Source organism: Acinonyx jubatus, chromosome B4 (genome assembly GCF_027475565.1).
Source record: "Acinonyx jubatus isolate Ajub_Pintada_27869175 chromosome B4, VMU_Ajub_asm_v1.0, whole genome shotgun sequence".
Taxonomy (NCBI): domain Eukaryota; kingdom Metazoa; phylum Chordata; class Mammalia; order Carnivora; family Felidae; genus Acinonyx; species Acinonyx jubatus.
In genome coordinates this window covers 28918251-28939881 of record NC_069387.1, presented here as the reverse complement: position 1 = coordinate 28939881, position 21631 = coordinate 28918251, and the positions used below count along the sequence as shown (strand labels likewise).

The following is a 21631-nucleotide window of genomic DNA, read 5'->3' as shown; positions in this document are numbered from 1 at the left end:
TATATTAGTTAATATAAATAAGGAATAAAATTAAGATTCCTCTTGGAAGAGATTTTTTTCATAAAGCATAGAGTATTTTTTTCATAAAGCATAGAGTATAATAATGAAAAGCATTATCATAAGAACATTATGTCTTCAGTAAAACTTGCTCTGTTGAAGGGCCTAAAAATTGAGATACAAAATATTATACTACTACTTGATATTTTTAATAGGAAATGCATACAACTGGTTTGGGAAACTGTGACAGAAACTGAATATCCAAAATGAATCACACAATCCTAAATACCAATATTTACCACTTAGAAAATATAATGTTTAAATGATTACATTTGAAACACACACACAAAAGCCCATTCTATCACATCCAGATAAAAGTTCTGAATTACATTGTTAAAAAAAAATTACTACATTCATTAGGGCAGGAAAAAAAAGTTACTTAAGTGAAAAATCAGACTAGTCTAAATATTTTTTTTGCCATACTAACACTAAATCAATAGTTCAAAAAGTGTAGTCCCCAAACCAAGAGCATCAGCATCACCTAAACAATCATATTTGTTAGTAATGTAAATTCTTAGGCCGCATCCCAGCCAACTGAATCAAAAACTCTGGGAGTAGGGCCAGCAATTTGTGTTTTAACTGGCCCTCCAATTGATTCCATTGCATGCTGAAGTTTGAGAATCACTGTGCTAAATAATAAGAAATCAAAAATCTAAGCAAAAAGGGCTGAGATCCTCAACAAAAAATACCAAAGTAAATAAATATCCATGTCTGAAGAGAAATATTTTTAGTTGCATAAGGATTTAGAAACTAATGTTCACTGAGGCACACTACCTTGGAATAAACTCATTCTTTCCACTATCAAGAGATTCCAAGGTTCTCAAAACCTCCTTTCCTATCTCAGAAGATAGGAAACCATCATATATCAATTCACTCATTCATTATAGCCAGAGTTCAACAATTATTTAAACCACTAAAAGCCCAGAGAACAAAGGCTTTCTCAGCTACTGAGGAAACCTACATCTTCAGTTCTAGTAATGCTGAACCTAGAACACTACTGATAAAAGTGGAGAATGAAAACTGACCAGAAGTGAGGAAAATCAATTTTACACAAACACTAAACAGAAAATGAAAATTCTATGAAAATGTAGAGGAATGTATATAAAGTTCCCAGGAAAAATATTAAACTTATATTCTAATTTTATTTATCATTTAAATGTGAAGCCAAAATGAAACTGTTTTCAGAAATTCAAAGGCTCCCAAACGATTTCACCACACATTCTAACCTAACAAACAACAACAAAATTTATTCTTAGAAAAGTAAATGTAAGAAAAAACTATAGGCAAGGTAATCAGTATATACCTTACTCTTTTGTTTGTTTCAAGTTTTTATTTAAATTCCAGTTAGTTAACATATAGTGCAATATTAGTTTCAGGAGTAGATTTAGTGATTCATCACTTACATGTAACAGTGCTCATCACAAGTGTCCTCCTTAATACCCATCATCCATTTAACCCATCATCACCGCACCCACGTCCTCTCCAACAACCCTCAGTTTGCTCTCAATAGTTAGGAGTCTGGGATGCCTGGTTGGCTCAGTTGGTTAAAGAGAACAACCTTTGATTTTGGCTCAGGTCATGATCACACAGCTCATGAGACTGAGCCCAGCGTCAGGCTCTGCACTGGCAGCATAGATCCTGCCTGGGATTCTCATTCTCCCTCTCTCTCTGCCCATGCTCACTCTCACTCTTTCTCTCTTTCTGTTAAAATTAATAAACTTAAAAAAATTATAATTGACTCTGTTTTATGGTTTGCCTCTTTCTCCCCCCTATGTTCATCTGTTTTGTTTCTGAAATTCCACATGACTGAAATCATATGGCATTCGCCTTTCTCTGACATTTCATTTAGCATAATACTCTCTAGCTCCATCCATGTCATTGCCAATGGCAAGATTTCATTTTTTTGATGGCTAATATCCCATTTTGTGTGTGTGTGTGTGTGTGTACCACAAATTCTTTATCCATTCATCAGTTAATGGACACTTGGGCTCTTTCCATAATTTGGCTAGTATTGATATATTGCTGCTATAACATAAATATCAGGGTGCATGTATCCCATTGAATTAGTATTTTCATAGTCTTTGAGTGAATACCTAGTAGTTCAATCACTAGATCTTGGGGTAGTTCTATGTTTAACTTTTTGAGGGACCTCTATACTGTTTCCAGAGTGGCTACATCAGTTTGCATTCCCACCAACAGTGTAGGAGGGTTTTCCTTTCTCTGCATCTTTACCAACGTCTGTTGTTTCCTGTGTTATTAAATTTTAGTCATTCTGATAGGTGTATCTCGTAGTTTTGATTCATATTTCTCTGATGATGACTGATAGTGAGTACCTTTTCATGTGTCTGTTAGCCATCAGAGTAAATACCCTACTCAAAAAACTATTAATGGGGCTGGCTCTCAATGCCACTGTAATAAAAAGCTTCCTAATGAAAAGATGGCACAATATTTTTAAGTGAAATAATAAGCTGTAACTAACATTCAGATAGGCATAGTGTGTCACTGAAACCAAGAGAAGAACATTTCAAGAAGAACAAAATGTTCAACAGAGTTATATTTGCGGAGTTGTCAAGAGTCATGAACAATGAATTTAACACCATGGAGTTAGGGGGAAGCAGTCATTACTATCATTACAGGACTAGTTCAAGGGACTTTGGGGGCAGAAGTCAAACTGAAGTATAAATGGAGGGGAGAAAAATTAATATAAGTATTAACAAGAGGACTATTTGGGAAAAGGTAGAGCAATATAGGAAAGCACTAGAAAAAAATGTACACTCAACGGAAGTGTTTTATAAAACTTTAAAAGCCAACAAACATTTTATTTTTTCCTATGACATTAACATACCAAAACAACATTCCCTAGTTGCTAAAATTTTCTAAAAGGGTAGAATATATTTTGATATATTTATAGGCTATTTGTATTTCCTTCTGTGTGAAATGCCTTTTTATTTCCCTTGAGCATTTTCTATTGATTTATCTTATACTTATTATAAATAAATGTTATTTATATATTCTTGATAATCCCTTGTCACTTATATGTTATCTAAGCACTTTCCCCTATTTGAACCTTCTCTTGTACATCTCTTTATGAATCTTTATACAATAGAGGTTTTAATTTTAATATAGTTGGATTTATCCAACTTTCCTTTTATGACATATTTAATCTTGTAATTATTCATTTCTCTAGGTCATAAAGACAGTCTCTAAATATTGTTTCTAAATATTTTTGGTTTTTTCTTCTACATTTAGGTCTTTAATTCATCACAAAATGTTTTTTTTATATATACTATAAAGTAGGGATCAACTTTTGTCTTGTCGTTATCCCAGAGCCATTTATTATACAGTAATCGTCTCCTTGCCCTACAGTTTCACTTTCCAGTTTCAGTTACCTTTGGTCAACCACTGTCCAGAAGCAGATATCCCTGCTTCTGACATATCATCAGAAAGTCAACAGTAGTCTTACAGTATGTCATAATGCCTATATCATTCACCTCACTGCATCTCATTAAGTAGATATTTTATTATCTCAATTATAAGAGAAAGGGTTAAGTACAGTATAATAAGATATTTTTAGAGACCTCATTCACATAATTGTTATTGTTATGTGCCCTAATTTATTAATAGTTGTTGTTACTCTCTTACTGTTCCTAATTTATAAATTTAACTTTATCATAGGTATGCATGTATAGCATAACACACAGCATGTATGTGTGGATGTATGTATATGTGTGTGTGTGTGTGTGTGTGTGTGTGTGTGTGTACTATCCATGTAGGCATCCCACTGGGGATCTGAGAACATATCCTCCACAAATCCACAGATAAGGGGGGATTATGTACTGTACTAGAGGTCATTAGTAACATATTCCATATATGAAAGGATCTATTTCTGAGTTTTTATTCAATTCCATTGATCTATCTAGTCTTGCACCAAAAGTACACAATTATAATAAATATAGCTTTATAACAAGTTTTGATATCTGCTAGGGCAAATTGTCTCATTTTGTTCTTTTTCCTCAGACCTCATTTGTCTATTCTTGATCCATTGAACTTCTATATAAAATCCAGAATCAGTTGTAAATTTGCATCAAATAAGGCCTATTTTGGGTATTTAGAGAGTGATGACAGCAAAAATGGTAGAATAGGGAACTCAAAGGGCCTATCCTACATGGAAACATGAAAACATGAGCAAAAACTGTCATGACCAAGTTTTCAGAACTCTGAAAAATTGTCAAGGCTTTACAGGAACCAAGTAATGCTGAATAAATAAAAATGTGACTTAAACACTGTAGGAGAACTTTGTGACATTTCAACAGTCTTGCCCTCCCCTAGTACAATGGTAGTCATAAAGTTGACAACCTCCATTTCTGATTTGGGTATGTGGTTCTAGAGGAAACAAAGATCTATTGCCAAGGAACTGTGTTTGTCTGTTTTGACCTTTCTGAGGGTTCTCTGAAGGACTTGCAGCTTTTGCCTTTGTTTCATCTAGCTCAGAGTTTCATCTAACTCTCTCATGGCAAAAAACAAACAGCTGAGTGGAGGGAATTACTCAAAAACACTGAAAGGAAAATGAACAAGCCACTGCTCCCTGTAGAAAAAGATTGCAGTTGTGGCAAATAATATACATGTCAAAAGCCTAGAAGAAAAAGCTATAGCAACAGTAACTTTGGAAAATAAGGATTTTGAAAAGATCCCATATATAAGAGGAATCTAGTGAGCCACATACTTACACTGGCCAGGATTCATGCTCACAAAATATCTGAGTGACACTAAACTTTCACCTGCGGCTTGTCTTTAGCTCAATGCAAACAAAAAATGAAGGCTAACTCAAGATTTGTAAACAGCTTAGCTAAGTTTTGAAGGAGTGTCCCAACACAGATCTAATCTTAAAGGAACAGGAAAAATGTTTTTCTCCTTTTATTTTTTGTGGCTCAAGGCATGTAAGAAAATCTTTGTCAAATATACTACCTGACCACAAGCTAAAGGCACAGAAACTTGAGAGATGAAATATATCAAAGAATACAGATCTTCAAGATAGTTTATTTTTATTGTTTTGTTTATTTTAGAGGGAGAGAGAGAGAGAACGAGCAGGAGAGAGGGGCAGAGGAGCTTGACGTGACCCTGCAATCATGACCTGAGGTGAGTTGGACACTCAATCAACTGATCCACCCAGGCACCCCTCAAATAAATAGTTCAAATTTCTGATTTCCAATCTGGATTGCAAGGAGTCAGATCAATCACTCTGTCCTAACAATAAAAGCTGAATGAACTGAAAATCAACAATTCATCTTATGTCCATCACAAAATTGAGGTCACAGAGCAAATCACAGCACCAAAAATGGAAGAGACAGACAGGTGATACTGAGAATCATAAATTCCCAGAGCAGAAATCCCTAAGAACAAATCTCCCCAAATTTGACATGTAAGTAGGGATTTATATGCAGTAAAATGACCAAGAGATCTTTAATAAGATTAACAACTGTTTTCTTCTCAGAAACTATGGACATCAGAAGGTAGCGTGATGGCATATTTTAAATGCAATTAAGAAAAGAATACTATGTGCCAAGTGTTATATACCTGGCAAGATTATACTTCAAAAATGAAGGAGAACTTAAGATAATGCCATAATTAAGTGTAAGAAAATTATGGATAAAAAATTTAAAATATGACATCATATACATAAACTGCAAAGGAGGGAGTAAAAAAGAACAAAAAGAAGTTTTTTAGAATGTGTTTGACTTAAATGACTGGCCACTTAATACAGACTGTTATGTACTTAAGATGTTATATATGAATTTCATGCTAACCACAAACCCAAAATCTATAAAAGATACAGAAAAAAAAAGAGAAAGAAACCAAATATAACACTAGAGAAACTCATAAATCACAAAGAAAGAAAGAGAAGAACGAAGCAGAGAACTACAAAAAAATTAAATAAATTTTTAAAATTAAATAAATAAATTTAATTAATTAATTAATTAAATGACAATAAGTACATACCCATCAATAATTACTTTAAATATAAATGGCCTAACTTGTACCCCAATGTTTATAGCAGCACTCTCAACAATAGCCAAATTGTGGAAAGAGCCTAAATGTCCATCAACTGATGAATGGATAAAGAAATTGTGGTTTATATACACAATGGAATACTACGTGGCAATGACAAAGAATGAAATATGGCCTTTTGTAGCAACGTGGATGGAACTGGAGAGTGTGATGCTAAGTGAAATAAGCCATACAGAGAAAGACAGATACCATATGGTTTCACTCTTATGTGGATCTTGAGAAACTTAACAGAAACCCATGGGGGAGGGGAAGAAAAAAAAAAAAGAGGTTAGAGTGGGAGAGCCAAAGCATAAGAGACTGTTAAAAACTGAGAACAAACTGAGGGTTGATGGGGGGTGGGAGGGGGGGAGGGTGGGTGATGGGTATTGAGGAGGGCACCTTTTGGGATGAGCACTGGGTATTGTATGGAAACCAATTTGACAATAAATTTCATATATTGAAAAAAAATAAAATAAAATAAAATAAAATAAATATAAATGGCCTAATTCTTCAACCAAAGACATAGGGTGGCATAATGGATTAAAAAATATATAAGAACCATCTACATGTTGCCTATAAAAGACTCAACTCAGACCCAAAGACACATGCAGACTAAAAGTGAAGTGATGGAAAAATATTAACCATACAAATGGAAGCAAAAAAAGAAGTAATATTTACATCAGGAAAAATAGTTTTAAACAAAGACTAATAAAATACAAAAAGGGCATTACATAATAATAAAATAAAGAGAACAATCAAACAAGAGAATATAACAATTATAAATATGAATGCACCCAAATTAGAGCACCTAAATATGTAAAGCAAATATTGACAGACATAAAGGGAGAAACTGGTTATAATACATTAATAGGAGGAGACTTTAACATCTCACTTACATCAATGGATAGATCATTCAGGTAGAAAATCAATAAGGAAACAGAATCTCTGAATGACACATTAGACTAGTTGGACATAACACATATATAAAGAACATTCCATCCAAAATAACAAAATACATATTCTTCTCAAGTGCACATGGAACATTCTCCAGAAGACACCATATTAACATATGACACAAAACAAGTCTGAATAAATTTTAAAATACTGAAATCATACCATGCATCTTTTTCAACCACAGTGGTATGAAACTAGAAATCAATCATAAGACAATGAAAAGAACACAAACATGTAAAGGCTAAACAACAGGCTACTAAACAACCAATGAGTCAATGAAGAAATCAAAGAAAAATGTAGAAATATATGGAGACAAATGAAAACACAATAGCCCAAAATCTTTGGGACACAGCAAAATCAGTATTAAGAGGGAGATAGTTAGCAACACAGGCCTACCTCAAGAAACAAGAAAAAGCTCAAAAGCAATCTAACCTTACATTAAAATGAACTAGGAAAAGAACAAACAAAGCCCAAAGAGATTAAAAGTAAGAAAATAATAAGATCAGAGTACAAATAAATAACATAAGACTTCTTAAAAAGGAAAAGATCAATGAATGAAACCAAGAGCCAGTTTGTTAAAAAGATAAACAAAATTGATAAGCCCTTAGCCAGACTCATCAAGGAAAAAAAAAAAAGAAAAGAAAAACTCAAATAAAATCAGAAACAAAAGAGAATAAACAGCTTACACCACAGAAATACAATGCAATATAAGAGAAAACGATGAAAAATTATACACCAGCAAATTGGACAACCTAAAAGAAATAAATAAATTCTTAGAAATTGAATCAGGAAGATAGAAAAATCTGAAGGACAATTACTAGTATACTAGTAATGAAATTGAATTAGTAATCAAAAACTTGCCAAAAAAATAAAAGTCTAGGACTAGACAGATTCATAGGTGAATTCTGCCAAGCACTTAAAGAATAGTACTTATTCTCATACTATTTCAAAAAATAGAAAAAAAAAGGAAAGTTCCCAAATTCACTTTATAAGGCCAACATTATTCTAATATCAAAATCAGACAAGGACACCACAAATAAAAAAACTATAGGTCAATATCTCTGATGAACATAGATGGAAAAATCCTCAGCAAAATACAGGCAAACCACATTCAACAATACATTAAAAGGATCATTCACTGTGATCAAGAGGAATTTATTCTGGGGGTGCGAGAATGGTTCAATATTTGCAAATCAATGTGAAACTTCATATCAACAAAAGAGAAGGATTAAAATCCATATGATCATCCCAATAGGTGCAGGAAAAGCATCTGACAAAAATCAACAGCCATTGATGATAAACTCTCAATAAAGTGGGTGTAGAAGAAACATACATCAACATAACAAAGGCCATATAGTTAAAAAAAAAAAAAGGAAAAAGAAAAGGGAAAAAAAAAAACAGGGCCGGGGAACCTGAGTGGCTCAGTCAGTTAAGCAACCAACTCTTGATTTTGGCTCAGATCATGACCTCACAGTTTGTGAGATTGAGCCCCGCATCAGGCATGGAGCCTGTTTGGGATTCTCTCTCTCCTCTCTGCCCCTCCCCACTCTCAAAATAAATAGATATTAAAATTTTTTTAAATGGCTAACATCATACTCAATGAGGAAACATTTGGAGCTTTTCCCTTAAGGTCAGGAACAAAACAGGATGTCTACTCTCACCACTATTATTCAACATAGAAAGAAGTGTTAGCTATAGCAATCAGGCAAGAAAAAAAAATGCAAGGCATTCATTTTGGTAAGGAAGAAGTTAAACTGTCATTATTTCCATATGGCATAATAATACACACAGAAAACTCTAAACTATTAGAACTATTAGAAATAAGAAATTAATTCAGTAACATTGTAGTGTATAAAAATAATACTCAGAAATCTGTTTCATTTCTATAAACTTATAGAAATTAGCAGAAGGAGAAGTTAAGAGAACTTACAATTATACCAAAACAAAAACTAAATACCTAGGAATAAATTTAACAAAGGTGGTGAAAGACATGTACTATGAAAACTATAAAACACTTATGAAAGAAATGGAAGATGACACAAACAAATGTAAAGATATTCCATGCTAATGGATTCAAAGATTTAATATTCTTAAAATGTCCATACTACCCAAAGCAATCTGCAGAGTCAACGCAATCCCTATCAAAATACTAACATACTAGCATTTTCACAAAACTAGAATAAGTAATCCCAAAATTTATATAGAACCACAAAGACTGCAAATAGCCAATGCAATCTTGAAAAAGAAAAACAAAGCTGGAGGTATCAGAAGTCCAGATTTCATGATACACTACAAAGTGGGGCAGCTGGGTAGCTCAGTTGGTTGACCATCTAACTTAATTTCTGCTCAAACTCTTAATTTCTGCTCAGTGATGATCTCAGTGTTGTGGGATCGAGTCCCACATCAGAATCCATGCTGAGCATGGAACCTGCTTGAGATTCTCTCTCTCTCTCTCTCTCTCTCTCTCTCTCTCCCTCTCTCTCTCTCTCTCTCCCCCCCCCCGCCCCCACCGTGCCCTTCTCACTGCTTGCATTCTCTCTCTCTCTCTTAAAAAAAACAAAAAAAAAAGATACACTACAGAGCTGTAGTAATGAAAATAGTATGATACTGGCACAAAAATAGACTCATAGATCAATGGAACAAAATAGAAAATCCACAAATAAACCCTGCTTATATGGTCAAATAATCCACAACAAAGAAGGCAAGAATATACAATAGGGAAAGACACTCTCTTCAATAAATGGTGCTAGGAAGACTAGAGAGCTATATGCAAAAGAATGAAACTGAATTTTGCACAGCTAGAAAATTGATCTGAGGATTAACACAACAATCTGCATAACTTGAGCCACAGAATTCAATAGGTACACAGCAGAGAGGTGAACTGGGGGAGAGAGAAGCCACAGAGGATAGGGAGCTGTTTTTGCAGATAGAGGAAACAGAAAAGGGGGGAGAGTGCAGGAAAAGCACTCCCCCAAAAGTAGCTGCAGAGAAAGAGAAAGAGTGGAAATACCCACAAGTGACCGAACAAGAAAGGGAGAAAGGAAAAAGGAGACGGTTTCAATACCATTAGCACTCTATAAACAGAGGAGCACAGAGTCTGGAAAAAACTCCACAGCTCAATACCTGACGGAGCTCTGGTGGGAAGGGTGAATCCTCAGGAGCAGACAGTGAGGTCCGAGGGGTCTACAGCCCACATGGGAAGAAGTGGTTCCCCTGCCAGGAGGGAATTTGGTAGAAGCCACAGAGCCTCCCTACAGGCAAAGGTCCCAGCGGACCCCAGAGAACAGCCATGTTTGCTGGTATTGGAACAAAGACACCAGGGTGCTCCAGATGAAACCTGGCACTGGCTGTGTGTTGCGTTTGCCATAATCTCTGAACCTCTGCTGCCATGCAATCACAGGAACTTTTTCTGGGGCAAGTAGGCACCATCCACAATCTCTGAACCACTGCAAAAGCACGACCACACAAAAGTTCCCAGGGGCAAGCCGGCAGCCAGCCATTGCCCAGCAAGGGCGTCCCCTAGAGAGTCAGAGTGGATGCTGCAGGGCTCTCAGAAGTGAGGGGTATGGAAACACAGCCCCATATGAGATGTAATTCATGAGGAAGGTGCCACCTGGCAGGCTGACAGTTTGGATATGTACAGTGTAGAAACAGGAAGTGGATGGAAGCTGGAGACAAAGGAGGGGTACTTGATGACTGGTTGTTGAGAACACAGAGTTCTGACACCAGAGACTGGGAAGCTGGGTGACATCAATTAAACCTCTCCCATGCATGCATGCCACACCAATCCACCCCAGTCACCTAAGCAGAGCCACATAGTGGGAGAACAGAGCCATTACACCAAGCCTCATCCAACTGTGCCAACCAAGCTCAGACCCTAGAGCACAGTCTGTCTGCCTGCTTAGTGTACGAACTATAAAGTGCTTCATAGTTAGACTTCTAGGGGAAACTGGATGTAATTTTATTGGGATTTCATTCTGTTTGCTGCTCCATCTATTCATTACTTCTTTATTCTGTTTTCTTTTTTTTTTTTCATTTATTTTTCTTTTCTTATTCTTGGATACAGAAAAAGAAAAAAATTATTTTTATTTTCTGTTTTTCAATTTTTTTAATTTTTACTATATTTTTTTATTTTTGGAAATGTTTTATTCTATTTTACTTTCTTCATTTTATTCTATTTTATTATATACTTTTTCAAAATTTTTAAGCATATCCTTACTTTTCTTTCTTTCCCTTTTTCCTCTATTCTATCAAGCTTCTTTCAATAACCAGATGAAAACACACTAGGATCTAGCTTCCTTTATTTAACTTTTTATGTTGTTTTTAATTTTTTAATTTTAATTTTTTAATTTTATTAATTCTTTTTCTTCCTCCAAAAATGACCAAATGAAGGAATTCATCCCAAAAGAAAGAACAGGAAGAAAGGACAGCCAGGGACTTAATCAACACAGATATAAGGAAGATGTCTGAACTAGAATTTAGAATCACAATAATAAGAATACTAGCTGGGGTTGAAAAAGCATAGAATCCCTTTCTGCAGAGGAAAAGGGGTAAAATCTATTCAGGACGAAATTAAAAATGGTAAAACTGAGATGCAATCTTGAATGGATGTCATGGCAGCAAGGATGGATGAAGCAGAGCCATGAATCACCAATATAGAAGGTGAAATTATGGAGAATAATGAAGCAGAAAAAAAGAGGAAAACTAAGGCAAAACAGCATGACATAAGAATTAGAGAACCCAGTGACTCATTAAAAAGGAATAACATCCAAATCATAGGAGTCCCAGAAGATACAGAGAGAGAAAAAGGGGTACAAGGTCTATGTGAGCAAATCACAGTGGAAACCATTTCTAACTAACCTAGGGAAGGACACAGACATCAAAACCAAGAAGCACAGAGAACTCCTGTGCTTCAACAGAAACTGACCATAAACAAGGCATATCATAATCAAATTCACAAAATACATAGAAAAGGAAAGATTTATGAAAGCAGCAATGGAAAAAAAGTACTTAACCTATAAGGGAAGACAGACCAGGTTCATAACAGACCCATCCACAGAAACTTGGCAGGCCAGAAAGGCGTGGCAGGATATATTCAACATGCTGAACTGGAAAAATATACAGCCAAGAATTTTGTATCCAGCTAGGCTGTCATTAAAATATTGCTAAAATGTCAATACTACCCAAAGCAATCTACACATTCAATGCAATCTCTATCAAAATTGCACCAGCATTCTTCTCAAAGCTAGAATGACCAATGCTAAAATTTGTATGAAACTAAAAAAGACCCCAAAAAGCCAAAGTAATGTTGAAAAAGAAAACCAAAGTGGAAGGCATCACAATCCCAGACTTTAGTCTGTACTACAAAGCTGTAAGAATCAAGACAGGATGATATTGGCACAAAAACAGACACATAGACCAAAGGAATAGAATAGAGAACCCAGAAATGGACGCACAAATGTATGGCCAACTAATTTGTGATAAGGCAGGAAAGAATATCCAATGGAATAAAGACAGTCTCTTCAGCAAATGGTGTTGGGAAAACTGGACAGCTACATGCAGAAGATTGAACCTAGACTACTTTCTTACACCATACACAAAAATAAACTCAAAATGGATGAAAGACCTAAACATAAGTCAGGAAGCCATCAAAATCCTAGGGGATAAAGCAGGCAAAAACTTCTTTGACTTCAGCCACAGCAACTTCTTACTCAACATGTCTCTAGAGGCAAGGGAAACAAAAGCAAAAATGAACAATTGGGACCTCATCAAAAGAAAAATCTTCTGCATGGAGAAGGAAACAATCAGAAAAACCAAAAGGCAACTGATGAAATGAGAGAAGATATTTGCAAAGACTTATCAGATAAAGGGTTAGTATCCAAAATCTATAAAGAACTTATCAAACTTAACAGCCAGAAAACAAATAATCCAGTGAAGAAAAAGCTAAAAGACATGAATAGACACTTTTCCAAAGAAGACATCCAGATGGCCAACAGACATATGAAAAAATTCTCAATGTCACTCATTATCAGGGAAATACAAATCAAAACCACAATGAGATACCACCTCATACCTGTCAGAATGGCTAACATTAACAACTCAGGCAACAACAGATGTTGGCAAGGTTGCAGAGAAAGAGGAACCCTTTTTCACTGCTGGTGGGGATGCAAACTGGTGCAGTCACTCTGGAGAACAGTATGGAGGTTCCTCAGAAAACTAGAAATAGAACTACCCTACAACACAGCAATTGCACTACTAGGTATTTATCCAAAGGATACAGGTATGTTGTTTCAAAGGGGCAAATGGACCCCAATGTTTATAGAAGTGCTATTGACAATAGCCAAAGTATATGGAAAGAGCCCAAATGTCAACTGACGGATGAAGGGATAAAGGATAAAGAAGGTGTGGTGTGTATGTGTGTGTGTGTATACATACATACATATATGTATGAAAGAGATTTAGACACACACACATACACACAATGGCAGTATTATTGGCAATCAAAAAGAATGAAATCTTGCCATTTGCAACAATGTGGATGAAGCTAGAGTGTATTATGCTAAGCAAAACTAGTCAGAGAAAGACAAATATCATATGACTTCACTCACATGTGGAATTTAAGATACAAAACAGATGAACATAAGGGAATGGAAGCAAAAATAATATAAAAGCAGGGAGGGAGACAAAACATAAGATGCTCTTAATTTAGAGAACAAACTGAGAGCTGCCGGATGGGTTGTGTGTAGGGGGATGGGCTAAATGGGGAAGAGGCATTAAGGAGGACACCTGTTGGGATGAGCACTGGGTGTTATATGTAGGGGATGAATCAATGGATTCCACTCCTGAGGTCACTATTGTACTATATGCTAACTAACTTGGATGTAAATTAAAACAAATGAATGGATGAATGAAACTGGATCAATTTATTACATAATACATGCAAATAAGCTAAAATGAATTAAAGACCTAAATGTGAGACCTGAAACCATAAAAATCCTAGAAGAGAATGCAGACAGTAATTTTTTTTATTTTTTTGACACCAATGATAGCAACATTTTTCTAGCTAGGTCTGCTAAGGAAAGGGAAATGAAAGCAAAAATAAACTATTAAGATCACAACCAAATAAAAAGCTTTTTCACAGCAAATGAACCATCTAAAAACAAACAGAGAATCTACTGAATGGGAGAATACATTTGCAAATGATATATCTGATAAGGGGTTAATATCCAAAATATACAAAGAATTTATACAACTCAAAACCAAAAAGAAGAAGGAAGAGGAGGAGAAGCTGTGAAGGGGGAGGAGGAGGGGAGGAGAAACAGGAGAAAAAGAAGGGGAAGGAGTAGGAAGTAAAGGAGGAGGAGGAGGAAGTAGAGGAGGAAGAAGAGGAGGAGGAGAAAAACACAATCCAATTTAAAAAATGGGCAGACTGAATAGACATTTTTCCAAAGACGACACACAGATAGCCAAAAGACACATGAAAAGATGCTCAATATCACTAATTATCAGGGAAATGCAAATCAAAACCACAACAATAACTTCACAGATGTCAGAATGACTAGTATAAAAAAGAGAAAGAAATAACGAATGTTGGAAAGGATATGAAGAAAAGAAAACTCTTGTGCACTGTTGGTGGTATTGTAAGTTGGCGAAACTATTGTGGAAAACAGTACAGAGACTCCTGAAACAAGTTAAAAATAGAAATGCCAATCTGTTTTTTGAATGCAGAATTTAATCTATATTTAATGTAACTACCTACCCAGAAGGATTTATTTCTGTCGGTTTGCTATTTTTCTGTATATCATACTTTTTAAGAAACTCAGTTCCTCTATTAATTCCTTTTGTTTAGTTTAATTTTTTTTGTAATATACTGTTTTGGTTCCTTTCTCATTTGCCTTTTTTGTATATTTTAAAATTATTTATTAGTAGTTACCTTAGGGTTACAATGAATATCATAACTTTTATAGTGTGAATTAGTGCTAACTTAAATTTAAAATTATACATCTCTGTTCCTATACAGCTTCACCCTCCCCTTTTATTGTCATGAAGTAGGCTTTTACACATTGTGTGCTCATTAACATAGATTTATAAATGATTTATGTTTTTTTGTCTTTTATATTATATGAAAAAAGAGGATTCAAAAACCAAAAATGTGTTATTTTTTGTATTTTATATTTAATTACATAGTTACTTTCTTTTTAATTTGAGTATATTTGACACATAATGTTATATTAGTATCAGGTATACATAGTGATTCACAAATGTAGCTACCATCTATCACCATGCAATACTATTACAATACCACTGATTATATTCCCTATGTTGTACCTTTAATTCCCATGATTTTATTGATTCCATAATTAGAAGCCTATATCTCCTACTCCCTTTCACCCATCTTGCCCATCCTCTACCTCCTCCCCTCTGGCAATCAGTTTGTTCTCCGTATTTATAGATCCGATTCTGCTGTTTCTTTATTTGGTTTTTCAGATTCCACATATAGTGAAATCATATGACATTTGTCTTTCTCTGTATGACTTATTTTACTTAACACAGTATCTTCTAGGTCTATCTGTATTGCCAAAAAATGGCAAGATCTCACTCTTTTTTATGGCTAAGTAATATTCATTCCACTGTGTACATACTACATCATCTTTACCAATTCATCTATTGATGGACACTTGGGACTGCTATGATACCTTGGTGATTGTAAATAATGCTGCAATAAACATACGGTTGCAGATATATTTTCAACTTAGTATTTTCATTTTCTTTAGTAGAATATTGAATAAACACAGAATAAATATTCTGTAGTAGAATTATTGGATCAAATGGTATTTCTAACTTTTTGAGGAACCTCCATACTATTTTCCATTGTGGTTGTTAAAGTATAACGAATCTGAACTAATTAAAAATAATTTAGACATATCTTTTTATTCTTTTAAGTTGGGAGATATATTTGTATATTCTTGGTATTTAAGGACTATTTAAAATTAGAATGTCATAAAAAGAAATTTAACATTTTAGAATATGAGATTTAAGTATATAAAAAGAAATCACATTTTTTATTCCATTATAGTAATTGCAATTTTCATGTTACACGTTACACAAAACTACCTGGCAAAAAAAAAAAAAAAAAGACAAACTTTCTACTGTTTATTTCTAACATATTAATTTAAAAATTTGTTTGATAAAATGAGATTATAGATAATAAACCAGAAGTGGAGACAAAATGATATACTAAAAAATGATTCAAGTAAATTAAGTCAGGGCAAGATGTGGGAACAGATCCCCCCAAAAATGGCAATCTTATACCCAAACTTGTTCATTATTATACTAAATGCATACATTCAACTAAAGGCAGTTATCACCAGACTGAAAATTAAAAAAAAAAGGTTTGTCTATATGAAACACATTTCAAATAGAAAGATATAAATAGGTTAAGTAGAAGAGATACTATGACAACACTAATCATAAGAAAACTAGAGTAGCTATATCAATATCAGACAAAGCAGACTACAGGATGAGAAATATTACCACAGACATATGAACTACTATTTCATAATACCAAATGGTCAATTCATCAAAAGGGCGTAATAAAGTATTGGATTCACCCAGTGCTCATCCCAAAAAGTGCCCTCCTCAATGCCCAACACCCATTTTCTCCCCTCCCCTGCCCCTCCATCAATGTGGTTTGTTCTCTGTATTTAAGAGTCTCTTATGGTTTGCCTTCCTCTCTGTTTGAAACTATTTTTCCCCTTCCCTTTTTCCCATGGTCTTCTGTTAAGTTTCTCAAGTTCTACATATGAGTGAAAATATACGGTATCTGTCTTTGTCTGACTGGCTTAATTCACTTAGCATAATACCCTCCAGTTCCATCCACATTGCTGCAAGTGTCAGGATTTCATTATTTCTCATTGCAAAGTAGTATTTCATTTTACATATAAACCACATCTTCTTTATCAATTCATCAGTTTCCATAATTTGGCTATTGTTGAAAATGCTGCTTTAAACATTGGGGTACATGTGCCCCTATGCATCAGCACTCCTGTATCCTCTGGATAAATTCCTAGTAGTGGATTGCTGGGTTGTAGGGTAGTTCTATTTTTAATTTTTTTTGAGGAACCTCCACATATTTTCCAGAGCGGCTGCACCAGTATGTATTCCCACCAACATTGCAAGAGGGTTCCCATTTCTCCACATCCTCACCAGTATGTGTTGTTTCCTGAGTTGCTAATTTTAGCCACTCTGACCGGTGTGAGATTGTATCTCAATGTGATTTTGATTTGTATTTCCCTGATGATGAATGATGTTGAGCATCTTTTCATGTGTCTGTTGGCCATCTGGATGTCTTCTTTGGAAAAGTGTCTATTCATGTCTTCTGCCCATTTATTCACTGGATTATTTGTTTTTCAGGTGTTGGGTTGGTAAGTTCTTTATAGATTTTAGATACTAACCCTTTATTCGATGTGTCATTTGCAAATATCTTCTCCCGTTCCGTTGGTTGCCTTTTAGTTTTGTTGATTGTTTCCTTTACAATGCAGAAGGTTTTATCTTCATAAGGTCCCAATAGCTCATTTTGCTTTTATTTCCCTTGCCTTTAGAGACGTGTCAAGCAAGAAATTCCTGTGGCTGAGGTCAAAGAGGCTGTTGCCTGTTTTCTCCTCAAGGGTTTGGATAGTTTCCTGACTCACATTTAGGTCTTTCATCCATTTTAGTTTATTTTTGTGTATGGTGTAAGAAAGTGGTCTAGTTTCATTCTTCTGCATGTTGCTGTCCAGTTCTCCCAGCATCATTTGCTAGAGAAACTGTCTTTTTCCCATTGGATACCCTTTCCTGCTTTGTCAAAGATGAGTTGGCCATATATTTGTGGGTCCATTTCTGGATTCTTTATTCTATTCCTTTGGTCTATGTGTCTGTTTTTGTGCTAATACCATACTGTCTTGATGCTTACAGCTTTGTAGTACAGACTAAAGTCTGGGATTATGATGCCTCCCGCTTTTTCTTTTTCAACATTACTTTGGCTTTTTGGGGTCTTTTCTGGTTCCATACAAATTTTAGGATTGTTGGTTCTGGCTTTGAGAAGAATGCTGGTGCAATTTTGATAGGGATTGCATTGAACGTGTAGATTGCTTTGGGTAGTATTGACATTTTAGCAATATTTGTTCTTCCAATCCATGAGCATGGAATGTTTTTCCATTTCTTTGTGTCTTCTTCAATTTCTTTCATAGGTTTTCTACAGTTTTCAGCATACAGATCTTTTACCTCTTTGGTTAGGTTTATTTCTAGGTATTTTATGGTTCTTGGTGAAATTGTAAATGGGATCGATTTCTTGATTTCTCTTTCAGTTGCTTCATTATTGGTGTATAAAAATACAACCTATTTCTGTACATTGATTTTATATCTTGCAACTTTGCTGAATTCATGTATGAGTCCTAGCAGATTTTTCATGGAGTTTTTTGCGTTCCCCATGTAGAGCATCATGTCATCTGCCAAAAGTGAAAATTTGACTTCTTTTTGCCAATTTGGATGTCTTTTATTTTAATTTGTTGTCTGATTGCTGAGGTTAGGACTTCCAACACTATGTTAAACAACAGTGGTGAGACTGGACATCCCTGTCATGTTCCTGATCTCTGGGAGAAAGCTCTCAGTTTTTCCCCATTGAGGATGATATTAGCTGTGGGCTTTTCACAGGTATGTTCCTTCTATCCCAACTTTTTGAGGGTTTTTATAAAGAAAGGATGTTGTATTTTGCCAAATGTTTTTTCTGCATCTATTGACAGGATCATTTGGTTCTTATCCTTTCTTCTATTAATGTGATGTATCACATTGATTGATTTGCAAATATTGAACCAGCCCTGCAGCCCAGGAATGAATCCCATTTGATTGTGGTGAATAATTCTTTTAATATACTGTTGAAAACGATTTGCTAGTATCTTGTTGAGAATTTTTGCATCCATGTTCATCAGGGATATTGGCCTGTAATTCTCCTTTTAGTGGAGTCTCTGGTTTGGGAATCAAGGTAATCATAGAATGAGTCTGGAAGCTTTCCTTCCATTTCTATTTTTTGGAACAGCTTGAAAAGGAAAGGTATTAACTCTGCTTTAAATGTCTGGTAGAATTCCGGGAAGCCATCTGGCTCAGGGCTCTTATTTGTCGGGAGATTTTTGATAACTGATTCAATTTCTTTGCTGGTTAAGGGTCTGTTCAAATTTTGTCTTCCTGTTTGAGTTTCGGTAGTGTGTGTGGGTCTAGGAATTTGTCCATTTCTTCCAGGTTGTCCAGTTTATAGGTATATAATCTTTCATAGTATTCCGATAATTATTTGTATTTCTGTGTTGTTGGTTGTCATCTGTCCTTTGTCATTCATGATTTTATCTGTTTGGGATCTCTCTCTATTCTTTTTGAGAAGCTGGCTAGGGGGTTATCAATTTTGTTTATTCTTTCAAAAAAAAAACAGCTCTTGGATTCATCAATCTGTTCTACTGTTTTTTTAGATTCTATATTGTGTATTTCTGCTCTGATCTTTATTATTTATCTTCTTCTGCTGGCATTGGGGTTTCTTTGCTGCTCTGCTTCTAGTTCCTTTAGGTGTGCTGTCAGATTTTGTATTTGGGACTTTTCTTGTTTCTTGAGATAGGCTGGATTGCAATGTATTTTCCTCTTAGGAGTGCCTTTGTTGCATCCCAAAAGGTTTGGACTGTTGTATTTTCATCTGCTTCTATATATTTTTTTATTTCTTCTTTAATTGCCTGTTTGACACATTCATTCTTTAGTAGGATGTTCTTTAGCCTCCATGCATTTGGAGGTTTTCCAAACTTTTCTTCTGGTTTTCAAATTTCATAGCACTGTATCTGAAAATATGCATGGTATGATCTCAATTCTGTTGTATTTACTGAGGTTTGTTTTGTGACCCAGTATGTGATCTATCTTGGAGAATGTTCCATGTGCACTCGAGAAGAATGTGTATTCTGCTGCTTTTGGGTGAAAAGTCCTAAATATATTGTCAAGTCCATCTGGTCCAGTGTATCATTCAGGGCCATTGTTTCTTCATTGATATTCTACCTAAATGATCTGTCCATTGCTTTAAGTGGAGTATTAAAGTCAACTGCAATTACCATATTCTGATCAATAAGATTGTTTGTGATTGATTTATATACTTGGGTTCCTCCAAATTGGGTGCATAAACATTTATAATTGTTAACTCTTTTTGATGGATAGACCCCGTAATTATGATATAAGGCCCTTCTTCATCTCTGGTTACAACCTTTAGTTTAAAATCTAGTTTGTCTGATATAAATATGGCTACTCCAGCTTTCTTTTGACATCCAGTAGCATGATAGATGATTCTCCATCCCCTTGCTTTCAATCTGAAGGTGTCCTCAGGTCTAAAATTGGTCTCTTGTAGACAGCATGTAGATGGATCTTGGATTTTTATCCATTCTGATACCCTGTTTTTTAAATTTTTTTTTATCTTTATTTATTCTTGAGAAACAGAGTGTTGGTGTGTGAACAGGGGAGGGACAGAGAGAGTGGGAGACAGAATCTGAAGCAGGCTCTAGGCTCTGAGCTGTCAGAACAGAGCCCAACGTGGGGCTCAAACTCATGAACCCATGAGATCATGACCAGAACCAAAGTAAACACTTAACTGACTGAGCCACCAAGGTGCCCTAGATACCCTATGTCTTTTGATTAGAGCATTTAATCCATTTACATTCAGTGTTATTACTGAAAGATATGGGTTTAGTGCCACTGTGTTATCTCTAGGTTTCATGCTTGTGGTGATGTCTCTGGTCCTTTGTAGTCTTTACAACATTCCACTCACCGAGTCCTCCCTAGGAACTCTTGCAGGGCTGGTTTAGTGATGATAAACTCCTTCAATTATTGTCTGTCTGGGAAAGCCATTATCTCTCCTTCTATTCTGAATGACAACCTTGCTGGATAAAGGATTCTTGACTGCATACTTTTCCTATTCAACACATTGAATATTTCCTGCTACTCCCTTCTGGCCTGCAAAGTTTCAGTGGATAGGTCTGCTACTATCCTTATGTATTTACCCTTGTAGGTTAAGGCCCATTTGTCCCTACAGGCTTTCAGAATTCTCTCTTTATCTTTGTATTTTGTCAGTTTCACTATGATATGCCATGGAGAAGACCTAGTCCTGTTATATCTGAAGGCAGTTCTCTGTGCCTCCTGGATTTGGATGTCTGTTCCTTCCCCTGATTAGGGAAGTTCTCAGCTATAATTTGTTCAAGTAAACTTTCTGCCCCTTTCTCTCTCTCTTCTTCTTCTTCTTCTTCTTCTGGAACTCCTATGATATGGATATTATTACATTTCATTGAATCACTTAGTTCTCTAATTCTCCCATGGTCCAGTATTTTTTTATCTGTTTCTCAACTTCATCATTTTCCATAATTTTATCTTCTATTTCACTCAGTCTCCCCTCTGCCTCGCCTCTTCTATCCTGTCACTGCATCTAGTTTATTTTGCACCTCATTTACAACATTTCTTAATTCGTCATGACTATTTTTTAGTTCCTTGATCTCTGCAGCAATAGATTCTCTACTGTCTTCTATGC

General features: G+C 35.2%; 1 protein-coding gene across 4 annotated transcripts in view; it reads right to left on the bottom strand.

The window, feature by feature from the left end:
• LOC106977130 (coiled-coil domain-containing protein 7) overlaps positions 1-21631 on the bottom strand; it is a 144594-nt gene that overhangs the window by 96486 nt on the left and 26477 nt on the right. The gene's annotated exons all lie outside the window — the stretch shown is intronic.